Source organism: Rattus norvegicus, chromosome 18 (genome assembly GCF_036323735.1).
Source record: "Rattus norvegicus strain BN/NHsdMcwi chromosome 18, GRCr8, whole genome shotgun sequence".
NCBI classification, from domain to species: domain Eukaryota; kingdom Metazoa; phylum Chordata; class Mammalia; order Rodentia; family Muridae; genus Rattus; species Rattus norvegicus.
This window is the reverse complement of record NC_086036.1, coordinates 71,467,766-71,483,164: the sequence shown is the minus strand read 5'-3', so window position 1 is coordinate 71,483,164 and position 15,399 is coordinate 71,467,766. Positions and strand designations below refer to the sequence as shown.

General features: G+C 49.0%; 1 protein-coding gene across 9 annotated transcripts in view; it reads left to right on the top strand.

The window, feature by feature from the left end:
- The window catches only part of Ctif (cap binding complex dependent translation initiation factor), a 271,272-nt gene that overhangs the window by 119,329 nt on the left and 136,544 nt on the right, over positions 1-15,399 (top strand). The gene's annotated exons all lie outside the window — the stretch shown is intronic.

Sequence of the window (15,399 nt, the reverse complement as noted above, 5' to 3'; positions counted from 1 at the left end):
CTAAGACCTTTCTGGATCTCTTATCTTTCTTCCTAACTAGAAACTGTCTTAGACTCCATACTTCTTGATTTGGGTAGGTTCCTTAGTTGGGGGATGGGAGTTGTTTTGCTATGTTTTGGACAACCCCTTGGTCAGAGAGGTCCAGTATTTTCTTCTAGCACTGACTGTATTCATTCAGCCCACCAGCACGGCCATTGGCGTCTTAATGTAGAAGGGACATACAGTAAACAAGGTGCCCAGAACAGCAGCCCCATGGATGTGTGCTTTCCGGACCATACTCCTTATAGGGTGGACACCCAAAGTAGCACTTACCACTACTCCAGACCTTGGTTAACTGTGTCTCCGTCGTTTCCCCATTCTGTCAGCCAACATTTGCTGAGTACCCACTACCTAAGTTGCTGTTGGGAGCTCAGGTCCCTCCCTTGACTTCTAGATAGGCTCTTATCTGGTGGCTGTCGTTCTTATGAATATCTCGAATATCTCGTTATGTTTGGTGCTTAGCTATCGGCAGATCCGCTCTTGTGTTTCACAAGAGTTGGCACCCTGGCTCCACTCTTTGCTTCTGTGCCTTTAGCACTGCCGCTGTGTAAAGCCTGTCTCCCTTTCCACCCCTGTTGGGGATGGATCATGATGGCGCCCTCCCTTCAGAGCTGTTGGGAGGTTTAACTTGTGATTTCATCCATGCAAAGCACAATGCTTGCCTCAGTACGTGGAAGTCAGTGTGATTAGCACCGTGACAGCTTAGCATCCACGCTGACGTCCCTTTTCTCCTTTCTGAGTATCTTCCAGGAGAAACTGCTCCCTCGGTAAGCTGAAGGGCGTGTATTTACCAGGCAGGCTGTAGGGGAAGGAAAGAGCTGGCAATCCAGCTTCCCCTCATTGTCAGGGCAGCGTCTCTGCACGTGCAACCCAGCTTAAGGATGTCTGAGCACAAGGATAGCTTTGTTGTCTCCTTGTCTTCTGGCCGCCCTGCAGTGACCCACAGAGTAGCTATTGAAAAGTCAAGGGACAGAGCAAACAGGTTTTGCCCCACACAACGAAGCTGTTCTTGGCTCTCCAACTACAGTCTCATCTGTCGGTTGGAAGATATCCACAGAACATCTATGGCGTTCACCTTGTGAGTCTGGGGTTAGAGCTTAGGGTCCAGACAGGGAAGGTAGGCCCCTAAGAGTCTCCAGAGTCCTCCAGTTTTATCTAGACTGTAGTCTTGGCTACAATTTATCCCCGCCCCAGCCCTTTCATGCCAATAGAGAATACGCCAGGACAGAGAGCAGGGGTTCTCTGCATTTTATAATCAATGATAATAACCAACTAGGGACCAGTGAGGGGAACACCAGTTGATGCCTGACTCCTGGTCCCAGTTTGGGCTCGAGCCCTGTACCCTTCCTGATCAAGCATCCAATCTCACTATGCTGAACCCGCATTACTTGCATAGCCGCTCCAGATCGATTCTTCCCATTGTGGACACTGACACCATGGTACATTTGGCTTTTAGCTCCATGGACCTTGGGTTCCCTTGGACCATTCTCTCTACGGGCAGAGTGGGCCAAGCGTACATCTTTACTGAACTCAGTAAATCTGTGTTTTAGAACTAGCCAGATTCATTCCAGCACATCGCCTGCTACCATTTCTAGCACCTTACTTCTCCCTCACAATGGAGGGCCAGTATCAGGTTCTCTCTTCTAAACAGAGGACACCAGCTCAGAGAAAGGATGCCTAACCACACCTGTCTGCTACTTTGCCCCTAGGACTCGCTCAGAAAAATCTGAGAGATTTATTACAAGACAGAGGACACACAGAGTTGAGCCATGGGCAGGCCATCTCCCCTTTCATGCCAGCGAATGGCCACCTTAGTCCTCAGAGATCTTACAGTCTGAGTAAGGACAGAGGATCTAGACACCAGTAAACATAATTTTCACAGAAGAAGAGGTGGCCTTTGTTAAGCACCCAGCTGTATATTAGAAGGTTGAGAGCAGATGGGGCCATCAAGATCTAACTTCTTGCAAAGCTAGAAATAGAAATAGTGCCTTGGGTACCGTAGACTTATGGGCCCCTGGATCCCTAGATTACTTAAGTATTCTTAGTCCATATGGATAGGACAGGGAGAGCCCAAATCTGGCTCGTCCAGGGCTAGCCGTTGTCTTGACTTCTTTCCAGAAGCAGTTGTGGAGATCTACAGTGTGCAAGGCCCTATGCAGATATAACGAGCATTCAAGTAAAGGAAACATATCCCTGAGCTCCTGAAAGTTTACACAGCTTTGCTGGCGAGGTGAATGTGTCTGCAGTTACCTGGACTCCTCATCCTCAGATGCGTGTTAAGGAGTCTGCCCAGGGGCTGTGACACGTGGATTCATTCTCGTGGGAATGAGAGCCAGCTTTGGGGGGTGGGAACGTTGTGCTAAGGGACAGAAGCTAAGCCTTTGGGAGGGCTGGATGCTGCGAGTTTAGAAAGAGAAACGTTTTCTATGGTGAGAGGTGTAGAGGTCCTTGGAGATCTCTGGCTGGCCGAGCCCTAGGCTCCTTGAAACACCCATTGCAGACACTGCTGTGTCCCGGCCCCAGCCCAACTCTCCTTCTGCCTTGTTTCCATCAATAGAGCATGGAGTGGCTCTCCAGGCCAGCGGGATGAAAGCAGTCGCCGGAGCTTTTCTCCTGGGTGGGCTGCTCCTGAGATAAGGCCCAGGAATGGCACAGCGGGAATCTGAAGAATCACATCCTCCAAATGGGTGTGATCCTCTCCCCAGCCCTGCCATCCTGTCTGGCCCCGTCCCTTAAAACCAGGGTGTACACTCTGGCTGTATAGAGCAAGCTCAAGACCCTGCATCGAGAGCAGGGGCCAGGGGCTAGATGACGAGATCCGAAAATGTCCTCTTCCCAAAGTCCAGCCTGCATACATCAGAAAAAGAAAAAAAAAAAAACAGGAAGAAAGGAAGAGTCAGGGACAACCCTGTTGACCTTGTTAGTGAGGGAAACTCTCAGGGCACTATAGGAAGGTGACCACAGGAGACTTTCTACTGGACTGAAATCTGTCACAAGACATAGCCCAGCTGCAGGGTGCCCTGGGAAGGGTTTGGGACTGGAGCAGGACTCTCTTTCATGTGTCTTGGGAGAGGGACAATTAAAGGGTAAGGAGCAACTAGCATCTCAGGGTTGTACGGTCATGGATCAGTCGTGGCCACACAAAGCAATTATAATTTGATGAGCAATCCAAGTGGTAAGGTGACAGCCGGGGATAGAAGAATGAATGAGAGAATGATTCTCCCCCCCCCAAAAAAATGCCCTGTGTGCACTTTAAAAGCATGCGCAGAATTACTTAAAGAACTGTACCCAGCATTGCTCCCCTTGACTAAGTGCCTCGAGCAAGAAGAGGGTGTTTGAATAGATGTGGGTACTTGATTTTCATACCAAGAAAGTCAAGATGGGTGCTAAGGTCCATTCCTAGGCTGCTGTGCCAGGGAAATGTTAGTGGTCCCCACAAAACAGACAGGAACCGATCTGATGCAACTCACAGCAGGGTCTTTATTCTATTCAAGCTAGCTCGCCCCACCCCCAACACACTGCTGTCACACAGGACGGTTTTGGGGGGGAGCCCCAAATGTCTATGGGGCAAGGCTTTCTAGTAAGCGGCAAGCAGGGAGTCCATGTGCAAGCATCTAATTGGAAAGCTACTGTGGCCTTTAACATAATTGGCTGCTGCTGGCAGTCAATCATAAACTTAATTTCTGCTCCCCTCTTCATTGGTGGTCGTTAGGCAGGGGCTGGGCTTGTAACCTAGGGGTGCAGGTTTGTTGGGAGAATGACCTGGAGACACTGGTCTTGTTGAGGGTGTAACCTGGAAACGCTGGTCTTGTTGGGGTTAGCCTAGAGACGGGAGCTAGGCTCGGGTTTTGTTGGGGGACAACTTGGAAACTAATGCTAGGTACCAGCCTCTTAATTTACCTGAGTTCAAACTTAGGTCAGGTTCTCTAAAATGGAGTCTGAACCTAAAAGATTTAGCCTCTCAAGACCAACCCAACCAGAGAGGTTTTCTTTAGGTCTACCATATGAGAGAAACGACAGCTTTGCAGTGGCTTGGAGCTTAGCGGAAATGGTTACTGAGGGTCAAAATGGCTTTTGAAAGCCCTCTGGTGCTTCACAGTGCAATGCTAATGTATGTAGTGTGCACCCTGCTGCAAGAGTGTGTAAGCCTTGGGGTTGGGGATTTAGCTCGGTGGTAAAGCGCTTGCCTAGCAAGCGCAAGGCCCTGGGTTCGGTCCTCAGCTCCGAAAAAAAAGAAAAAAAAAAGTTAAAGGCAAAGACCTGTGTGTTCATTCTTCCATCTCCCTGTGGGTGAATTTGAGTGAGTTAGACGCACGCCTGACGGAGATGTTGCCAAGAACATTCTTCCGAGAGAGCCAGTATTAGTCCATCTCCATTTCCAAACTAAGTCCTTCAGGATGCCTTTGGGCAACGATATAACCACCCATTCCCCAGGTTTCAGTTTTCTGGAATGTAGGGTTTTAAACGTTGGGGACTACGAATCCAGCATAAATTGGAAAATTTTTATTAAAGGAACAGGTTGACTTATAGCAAGGAATAAGAAGAGCGAGATTAATCCATTTGAAACTTTGAAGTCTTCCGTTTTATTATACACACACACACACACACACACACACACACACACATATATAGTGTGTGTGCATTGGTGTGGGTTATGCACGTATATCACAGAACACATATAGCAGTCAGTCAGAGTCAGTTCCTCCTTCCACCATGGGCTCAGGGATGGATCTCACATCATCAAACTTGCATAATAAGCCATCTTGCTGGGCCCCTGCTGATATTTTGGTCTCCTCCTTGACTCTTTCCGGATCTGGTCGCTTCGATCTTAAGTAACTTTCTTCAGCCCCGCCTCTGGTCTAAAGCCTCATGCCTGCACATTTGCTTCTGGTGCAGTTAGTGTATAAATGATGTCTTTTGAGCGGATGCAGCTTCTGAGCTGTTGATGCTCATCCCCTACCAGAGAGCAGACGTCCTTAGCCCAACTCACTGCTGCATCCCCAGCCCTCGGGAGGATTTTGGTACCTTGCGAGCCTCAGACACTCGTTGCCCAAGTAGATCAGAACACTGCTGGTTCTGGATTAAGGAACTGGCTTTCAGCCCTCTCGTACCCCAACCCCTACCCACTAGTGCCAACACTGAACTTGTCCCTGTGGGGTCTCAGCCAAGCCTAGTCGAAAGTGGTCTCCTCTATAATTTTCAGCATTAGAAGCATCAGACGCAGCTCACCGTCTAGGGTGCTGCATTGGCCGTGGTGTGTCAGGTCTTAGTATATCAAAACAGAGTATATCTAAAGCAGCTCTCTGACTGGACCTTCTGAGCGTCCTTCCAGATTGCTTTTCTTGTATTCTATTGCTGTGTGATAGGACAGCAGGGAACGGGGGTGGGGGTGGGGGAACAGGTGGCAACCTCAGAGTGAAACACAGTTGGACATTTGGGTGGGTTGGGGAGGCTGAGTTGCAATGAGCTATTGTTTGGTCCCTTGAGAATGTTCTGGACACAGCCTAGGAGCTTAGAAAGTGGTTATCTGGTTGACATGGGGTAGCCACATTCTAGATTTGTGGGGATTCTCCTGCTTCCCAGCAGGTTCAGGAAGGTTGTGGATAGAAACACTATAAATAAGTACATACATACATACACACATACATACATACACACATACACACATACACACATACATGTATACATGCATACATACACATACATACATTCATACATACATACACACATACACACATACACACATACATGTATACATGCATACATACACATACATACATTCATACATACTATATTCATACATACATACATACATACATACATACATACATACATACATACCTTGGCCTTAAGGTTTTCCTGACCCAGGTATTCTGTAGACAGTTGGGACATTCTTGGGCCAGGAAATCAAAGTACCTTATAGTCCAGTCCCTTGTCTTAATCTTCATAATTCTCTGAGCTAGGCCTTAGTACTTCTCCCTCCCTAGCTGAGAGTAACAGAAGGATGAGTGAAGTGTGTTTCCGTCTAGGTACCCATGGAAAGAGAGAGGCACAGATGATGTTTAAACTAGACTTTTGACTCCAGATCCCCATTCAGGTAACCCCAAATCTGCACTGAGGAAGACCCTTGCTCCACTACTCCCCATGAACATGCTCTAGGCCAACTCAGTACATGCAGGTTGTGGGGCCCTTTGCCCTTGGGTACCCTGATGCCGTGTGTCTCATCACATTGTTCAGACTTTCTCCTGTGGCCTCTGACTAACCAGCTTTGACTTACCAGAGCAGAAACAAGATGGGTATCATCAAGTTCCTTCGCGATGAGCATTAGTGGTGAATCCTTCCAGTGGGATACACCTTATACTCAGCATGTCTGGTGAGCACATAGCTCAAGCAGGTGCTTCCTTTTGTGGGTACCTCTACCTCAGGAATTTTAGTGACTGCTAGTTTGTGTGATAAGCTTCCCAGCAGGCTATGCTCTGAAGGAGCCAAGCTGGGACACCATGACCTCTTTTGTTGCTTGACCCACCCCAACCCCCACCCCCATCTGTGGCTGTAAACAATGATATCTGAGAAAGGTAGGCTCTTCTGTGTCTCCAGCATGCAGTGACCTCACGGGGCATGGAAGACATCACAAGCATCTAAGGACTTACCACTTCTCTTCCATGGCTGCTACTTCTGTTCCTCAGGTGGGCTCTGAACCTCCCTCGGGGTCACCCCATTATTCACAAGGGCACCTGCCTCTCAGAGACTGACATTTCCCTCTGGCTGTATCCTTATCGTCTCCTGATCTTGCCTTATATTCTTCCCCAGATCTGGGGTTTTCTCTCTGCCACAGACATGCCATTCAGTTAGGGACCAAACCTCAAGACACCTGTGCATCCGCTCCACCCAGAGACAGCTCTTAGGCTGCACAACAGAACCATGGCAGCCAACAGCCCTACAGTTCCTGGGCTCTTCCTGCTTTGCTGTGTCATTGCTGTCCCTTATGATGAAGGCATGCTTCCAGGGCCCTTGTGGATGCTGCATATCCTAAAAGTAAGGGGCACCTATCTGGGTCCCTTCCCATGTCTGAAAGCCACCAGAACCATCCTGAACCCAAATGGGCTGCATACTGTTCTGCATACTCCAGGACTGTTAGTCTTGGGCTTATCCCTTAAAGGAGGTCTGAGGCCTCTTGGTCTGATTTGGTCTTTGACCCAGAATCATAGGCCTCCTTCCAGGGCCCCTTTGCACACGGACACCTTCCCCACACTCCCCAGTTGCAGGTGGACCCTGGCAGTCAAACATACTAATCGTTTCTTTGACTTTCCATGCTGTATGACACAAAACCAACCTTCCGCCATTAACCAGATAGTTCTTGGCTCCTGGCCTTTGCAAGGACATCTCTGCCTAATGTTTGCTTTATTTAGAAATTAGTAAGTAAAAAGGTCATTTGTATCTGAAATGACCCAATGAATTCTGCTGGCATGGCGGAACGGACACAGTGAGGCTATCCACTATACCTAGAGTTGTGCCATGTCCAATTACTTAGAACTTTTTTGGTGGCGAGTAACAGAAAGCCAGTAGAAAATATTTTAAAGGCAGAAGAACCTTCCAGCTCTTCACTCAAAGGAAAACTTCACAATCAGAGCAAAGGAGAGGGGACGGCAAGATTTTTTTTCATCCTTATTTTACACAACAGACAGAAAAGAGCTGCAAGAGATCAGTACTGTGATGCAGTTGCCAAAACCCTGGTCACCTAAACGGTATGGGCAGTGCCTTGGACTCTGTTGACTGTATCCAAAAGGAATGGAAGTTGATGGCAAAATAGGACGGGATTCTTGTCTCAGGATATAGACCTGTATAAGTCAGCTTTCTGTGACTGTAACACATACTCAAAAGTAGCCAGCTTACGAAGAGAAAAGGTTTGCCTGGGCTCACAGTTTGGGTTGTTTCAGTCTATTACTGGATTGTACTCGTGGCTTCTGGTTGTGGTGGGCCAACATAACACTGACAACAGGACTTTCTCGTGTGTGTGTGAAGTGCTTTCTTCCTACTCACAGATCGGACACAGGGAGGGAGGAAGATAACAGACCTGTGGGAAAATCCGGCTGTAGTGATTCCAGTGAATTCCATATCTATGCTCAGTGGGCATTGACCTGATAACCAGGTATAGAAGAAAGAAATGTAGGGTCCCACTGTCCCTTTCTGAGCCTGGCCTTCAATGACCTATGACCTCCTGGTAGGCTCCTTCCTCTTAAAAGGTTCTACCACATCCCGGTTGCACCAAGCTGTAACCAAAAACTTCAATGTCCCTTTGGGGGACGTTCCAGATCTAGATGACAGCAGTGTCTAAAGATGTCTTGCATAAGGATCCAGTTCTAGAAGCAGGCCCAGACTGCCTAGGTGCCAGATATGCTGTGGGTTCTTACCAAGGTTCTGTCAGGAATAAAATAATCACATGCAATTTCAGGAAGATCCCAGGCTCCACGGAAACCTGACCAGAATCTGTCGGTTACACGCATCATCCAGAAAAGTGTTCCGAGCTTACTGTGGCGCTGCCACGCCCTGTGCATAGGCGATGGGTGGGGCAGGTTCATGCTTCAGGCTACATAGGAGGGACGAGATGGCAGGAGGGGTTACAGAACTCTGAGCAGCCTCTAGGTTTCATCTCCCCCTTGCTTTTATCTGTGTTTTTATATCGAAACTCCAGCTAAGGTATTGTTGTTGTAAAGGGTTTCCACTGATTAAAAAAAAATAAATTATGAGAACACTGCCAGTTTAAACATCGCGAGCAGGCCTTCCCCTCCATCCTTCTCTCTGAGGCATGGAGGTTTCTCTAAATAGCTGCACAGTCTAGAGATTCCAGGAATTTTAGAAACATTACCTGTTTATTTCTGTTTGGACGTGACCCACACATCCTGCCCATGTGGAGGCAGACCTTGGTAGGGTAACTTCTTAGAAGCTGTGGAGAAACATAACTCCCAGCAGGAGGAAGCCTCTGTCCTCAGAGAAGCGGTGCTGAGATCTTTCTGGCCCTTTGAGTTCCCAAATGCTTTAAGGTTCCTTTAGAGTGCTAACCTTTGCAACATTTCTGGCTAGAGCTGGGATGGGAGCCCATCTGAGAAGCCTGGAACTGGTAGGCCGCTCCCCCATCCCCAGCCCCACAGGATGTGCCGTGGCTCTCTTAGGCTCATACTCTCTCATTTGCCCAGAAGGCATGGGAGAGCTAAAGTCGAGTTGTCTCTTCTATGCCCTCCCAATGTGCCACCCAAGTGTGCTGAGGAGAAGAAAGCTATTAGTTCCCATGCCTGCTATAGACATTCTTGGAAGGAGCAGGGCTATGAAGGGGCAATATACAAAGTCATGAACGAGTAGAGAAGCTGTGATTTTCTGACGACCAAGCAGAGTAGGCAGGCAGATGTATCCACATGGACAGAGAAGGGCTTGGGTCAGGAATCAGGCTTGGGTACCTCTGGCTCAGCACTTCTATCATTCCCTCTGTCTAGGATATCCAGTCTTCATTTTGTTTAGCCCCATCATCTTTATGACCTCTCTGCTCCCTAATGAATGCATTTGTTTAAGAACCAGTCCTGTATTGTCTGGGAGGAGTTTAACGCACCAGGAACAAGACTTCCTTGTCTATGTGCAATGCCTTCTCCTTTAAGAGCTGATATGCAGTGAGAGAAAATGATAATCTTTCTTGAGGGAGTCCTGGTGGGACAACTCTGTTGGATCCACATCTGTGGCCAACAGCCAGAAGTCAAAGATCTAGTCGGGCCTTGTACTGTCAGCCTGTAATTACAGCCAAGAGGGGGGCTAAGGAAGGAGGAATTCAAGTTTTAGGCCAGCCTGGGTTACATAACAAGGCCTACCTGGGTAACTTACTGAGACCCTATCTCAGAATAAAAAGGGATTGGGATGGACCCCAGTGGTAGAGCCCTTGCCCTGGGATCAGTAACCAGTACTGAAATGAATTAGTTAATTAATTTTAAAAGCTCATGGGAACGTCTAGAAAATAAATCTCCCTTGAGAGTTTTAAGCAAGCACTGTGATCCTTGAAACAACCAGTCGCTGCCTTGAGCTCTGTGAATGAGACACGTCTAAACCTCCTTGGGGCAGATGGGGAGGGATTGGAAACAGCAGCAGCTGTACACACACACACACACACACACACACACACACACGTCACATGTGTGCACTCAACACATTTGTATATACAGACACAGATGCACAGACACACACTCACACTCATAGACACACACCTGCCACATGTGTGCACTCGACACATGTGTATACACAGATACAGAGACACATATACTCACATACTCATACACACACACGCACACGCACACGCACCTGCCCATACACACACACTCCTCTAAGGTGAAAGGGCAGGCAACGATGGAGTAATACGAACTCAAGCTCACCTTTGTCAGCAAACTGATTAGGGTCTAGGGTCTACCCCGAGCCCCACAGGCCCTGCTTTGTTCTTGGCAAGACAGAGAAGAGGAGTGTGTGGCCCCAGCCGAGGCCCAGAAGCTCCTCTCATGATGAGTCTTTCCACCACCTCACCTACAGAGCCCTGTTTAATAGAGCAGCCTCACTCAGCTCCAGTCACCACTCCCTCGTTCCTTCTTGCCTTTTTCTTTCTCAACAAATATTTCAATATCATCCACCATGTGCCAGGCAGCATTCCGTGCCGCGGTGCCACAGTCATCAAGACAATTTTCCACTGCCCTTTTGTGATTCACATCTGATGGTAATTTCTAAGAAAATGGGAGTCGAGATGTGCCATATGCAGAAGGGCTCTGGATTGACAGGCTGCCATCTCAGTAGCCCAGCCTGGGATCTGCTGAGCTCAGGATCCTTTTTCCTCCCAATGGGCTCCCTATTCCTCCGGCTGTGCTGGAGAACGGGGCAAAGCACGTGTTCTCTCACGTTTCCCCAGAGATTTGGATCCCTCCTCTCAAACGACAGCAGCAAGTGAGAGTGGACACCTGATCAGCTCCTCATTTGGTGAGGCTGGAGAGACACTACAGACTGAGGGCCTGGGACAAGCCTGGCATTGCCCAGTGAGGCAGCCCCTGCTAGCGGCTATGTGTGGAGCTGGTACCAGACGGACTCAGGATCACCCAGGAAGAGCTAGCTGGTGATGTTGGAGGAGCAGATGTGGAGAAGCAGTCAGACAGGCCCAGGGTCGTGGAGAAGTGCTGGGGGCTTCAATGTGGGACACGCATGGGGGTTTAGGGGCGTGGGTGTGAATTTTGGACAAGTGACCAATGCTGAGAAGTGTGATCTCACAGAACCATCGAGATATCTGAGCTCTTGGGGAGAATCTTTTCTTGACTTCCCAGTTCTCTGGGCTCTGGAGTCCCTGGCCTGCCTTGGTTGTAGCTTCCTCTCTGAAGACACTGCCTCCATGTTCCCTTTCTTTTAAGGACACTAGTTGTGGGTTATAGGCTCAACCTATTCCCATGTGGCCCCATCCTAACCTGAGTGCATCTGCAAAAGACTATTTCCAAATAAGGTCACATCTGTGGGTACCCAGGATAAAGATTACAATTAAGGTTTTGAGGGACACAGTTCTGCCCAATGTAAGTTGAAGACTGTCTAGATACCCTCACGTTCAGGTTTCAGCCTGGGTGGCATCCTTCCTCTGAACTATCCAGCGCACAGCATGCATTAGCTTCTTTATCTGTGTTCACTTAGCCCATCTAGGACCAGAATTGCTTTTATTCAACCTGTTCTTCTTCACCTCATGCACTACTATATAGGCCCTCAATGTCTGTTGAATGAAGACCAAGAATGGAAGGATGGATAGCGTCTTAGCTAGGGTTTCCATTACTGTGAAGGGACAACATGAACAAGGCAACTCTCATAAAGTACATTTGATTGGGGCTGGCTTACTAGTTATGAGGCTCAGTCCATTATCAGCATGGTGGGGAACATGGCAGCATCCAGGCAGACACGGTGCTGGAGGAGCCGAGAGTTCTACATCTCGATCCATAGGCAAATAGGAGAGGACTGGCCTCCAGGCAGCTAGGAGGGTCTCAAAGCCCACCCACACAGTGACTCACTTCCTCCAACAAGGCCACACCTCCCAGTAGTATCACTCCTTGGGCCAAGCACATTCAAACCACCACAGACGGATGGGTGGATGGGTGGGTGGATGAATGGATCGATAGGGGGAGTGGTAGATGGATGGGTGGGCAAGTCGATGGGTGGGTGGGTCTGTGGGTGGGTGGATGAATTGATGGGTGGATGAGTGAATGAGGGATGAATGGGTAGATGGATGGGTGTATGCATGGGTGGATAGATAGTATGGATAGGTGGGTGGATGAATTGATGGATGGACGGATGGATGGATGGATGGATGGATGGATGGATGGATGGATGGATGGATAGATGGGTAGATGTTAATACTCTAACAGAAAGGTCTCCCATGATGGTCCCTCCCAGCCCTTACTCATCTCATCCTCTCAAGTGTGTGTGTGTCATTCATCACACTTTCTGAATTATTTGAGGCTTTCTGCTTTGACTAGAATGTGTTGCTCTGTAAGAATGTGCCATTTGAATGTTTTTTTTTCAGTACCTCAGCCACAATTTCTAAGGCATAGCTATATAATGGGTTGATGAATGGTAGGGTGGGCAGCTGCTAGGATGTGTGTGTTCAGACGCCTGGATAGGTGGTAGGAGCAAGCCTGTGGCCTAGAGGTTTGTCATCTCATCACAGCAGCAGCTGCTCTCAGAGCTTCCTGTAGACGTGCTCTTGGCTCCAGTGTCTGTTCTGCCCCTGCCTCCTCACCTACAGATATATGATGGACTTCTTCATAGCCACTGGTTAGAGCATGGTACCCACCCTCCAGCCTGGGGTTGTTCACCCTCTGAGGCTAAAGGACTGGATCTTGCCCTTAATCCCCGAGAGACATCTGCCATAGTAGGTATTCTAGTTTGATTTCTGATGCTATGATAAACACCATGACCACTGCGACTCATAGAGTAAAGCACCTCGGCTTATATTTCTACAGAATAATCCTTCTTTGAGGGAAGTCAGTACAGGAACTGAAGCAGAGACCATGAAGGAACTCAGTTCACTGCTTTGTTCTCCAGCGTGTTCTCAGCTAGCTCTCTGCCCAAACCCATCCATCGAGAGATGGGGCTGGCCACCAATGTGTGGCCAGGGCCTTCCCACACCAGTCATCAGCCTAGACCATTTCTCAGGTCTTTCTTGTGGGGGCAGTTCTTTATTTGAGGTAACCACTACCCAGGTGAATAGGTTGTGCAGAGTTGACAATAAAAACCAACCAGCATACTAGGTGTGTGATTTACCACCACCACCACCACCAAGCCTATCAGAATGGGCTGATTTTATAGAACTTGTTTTTGTGACAACACTAATGAGCTATCACTTAGACTTACACTGACCTCCAGCAGGAGGAAATGCATGTTTGTAAAGATGTGTGTGCATGTTTCACATGTGCTTGGCCAGCACTGGAAGTACAGGGATTCTCTGTCCTCCCTCCCTCCCTTCCTCCCTCCTTCCCTCTCTCCTTCCCCAGGAAGTTCTATTTCTGTGAGCTGCTTGTCTCCAAAGCCCAACACAGGTCAAGGTCCACAGGCCATGGGTTAGACATTAGGGGACTGTATCCAGGTCCCAAAGTCAAAGGGAAAATGGTCTCCCGAAAAGGAGTTGAGGAAGAAGAGTAGGCACTTAATGATAGTCTAGGTCCAGAATGATACCTCGGAGGCACATTCACAGTGATCTGGCCGTAGGCCTAAAGAGTCACCCTTGAGACCTGAAGGCTGATTCCCTTGCTGGAGAGAGACGTGCTGAACAAGCTGTTAGCACTAAGCACATAGGTGCTCTCAAGGATGTTCTGACAGCCTAGTGGGACTCATTCTCCACCAGGAGATCTTTTCTGAAAAGTAGGTACTTCTCTGGTCTGAAGCCAGAAACCCCCCTCAGCCCTGAACAAGCCATCACAACAACCAATGCTCCTTCTAGGCTCCTCACTGGTCACTTCTGTCCTCGGGCACTATCTAGGACATGCCCCTCTCCCAGACGTATCTCCATGGTCGCAGTTCAGGTCAGCCGGTTCTCAGAGATGAAATGACTGAGGGAGACCTTCCATAGGGGATGGATGGTCGCCTCCTATAGTCCTGGGTATGAACAAAAAGGCAACTTCCCACTGCTGCTGCCTGTGTGGGGAGAGGCCCCGGTACGCGTTAGATTCCAGAACTCTGAGGTAGGGCTGAAGAGACTGGCACCTCCTGGCTCGTGTTATGCCAAGCACTGTGGGCAGCTCCATCTGTCAACCCGGAGCTGAGACCCTGGTCTGATGCCAGCTCAGGACCAACCTGGGAGGGAGTCTCAGCTTCCTGGCCATTGTCTATTGGGAGCACACCCAGTGTGTTCCTAAAGTGACCTGGAGAGGCCTGGAGGGAGAGAGGGAAGGAGGGAGGGAGGGAGGGAGGGAGGGAGGGAGGGAGGGAGGGAGGGAGGGAGGGAGGGAGGGAGGGAGGGAAGGAGGGGAAGGAGCTTAGCCTGAACCTGGTCAGGGTGGGAGAGAGGAAGTGAGAGAGGAAGACTTGGTGTTTTTCCTTATTTGTGTTTTATATTAAAGAAAACAAATAATATCCTTTGAAAAACCCCATTCAACAAAGCATGTCCTGAAGGTCCCAGCGGCCCATTGTGGCTGCCTGGAGCCTGGAATCCATTCACACATTTTTGGCTAGATTGTTGGAGGCTAGAAAGACCGGAGAGGGAGGGAAGGACTGTCATTAAAATAGTTTAAAATGGTTTTTGCTCCCTGGACTCCATAGAAGTCTATGCCAAATGACCATAACTCCAAGGTCCCATGTCTGCCTGGCTCGGTACCCTCTCATCAGCTCTCCGGGAAGCTCCATCAAACTGGCCAGTCTGAGAGTAGCCAGGGGCACAATGGCTTCCACCTTGCCCCATGAAGGAAGCTAAAAGAGAACCTCCCTGGAGATTCCCAGTGAAGGGAGCTGCAGCCCATAGAACTGCCTTCTCTCGCTCACTGCTTGGCCTCTCTGGGCCTTGATCTCCCTGGCTACCAAGTGGGGCTTGGGGCCAGATGAGTCCCTCTTGCCACTCTCCAATATTCCTGGATCTAAGGCTCCTTTCTTCCCTTGTTCACGCCTAGGCATTATGAGAAACTGTAGGTCTCTCAGGTATCCCAGGCTGGATCCCTCACCCTAGATATCTTAGATACCCCTAGATCCTACTACTACGCTCCAGCTGTCCAGGAGGGAATGACAGTGCTCCTGGTCATGTCCCCGATATGGACACACTTTCATGTCCAGTGTGCAGACAGGCTTCTGCAAATAATCCTGCCTGAGCCTTTGGCAGGATTG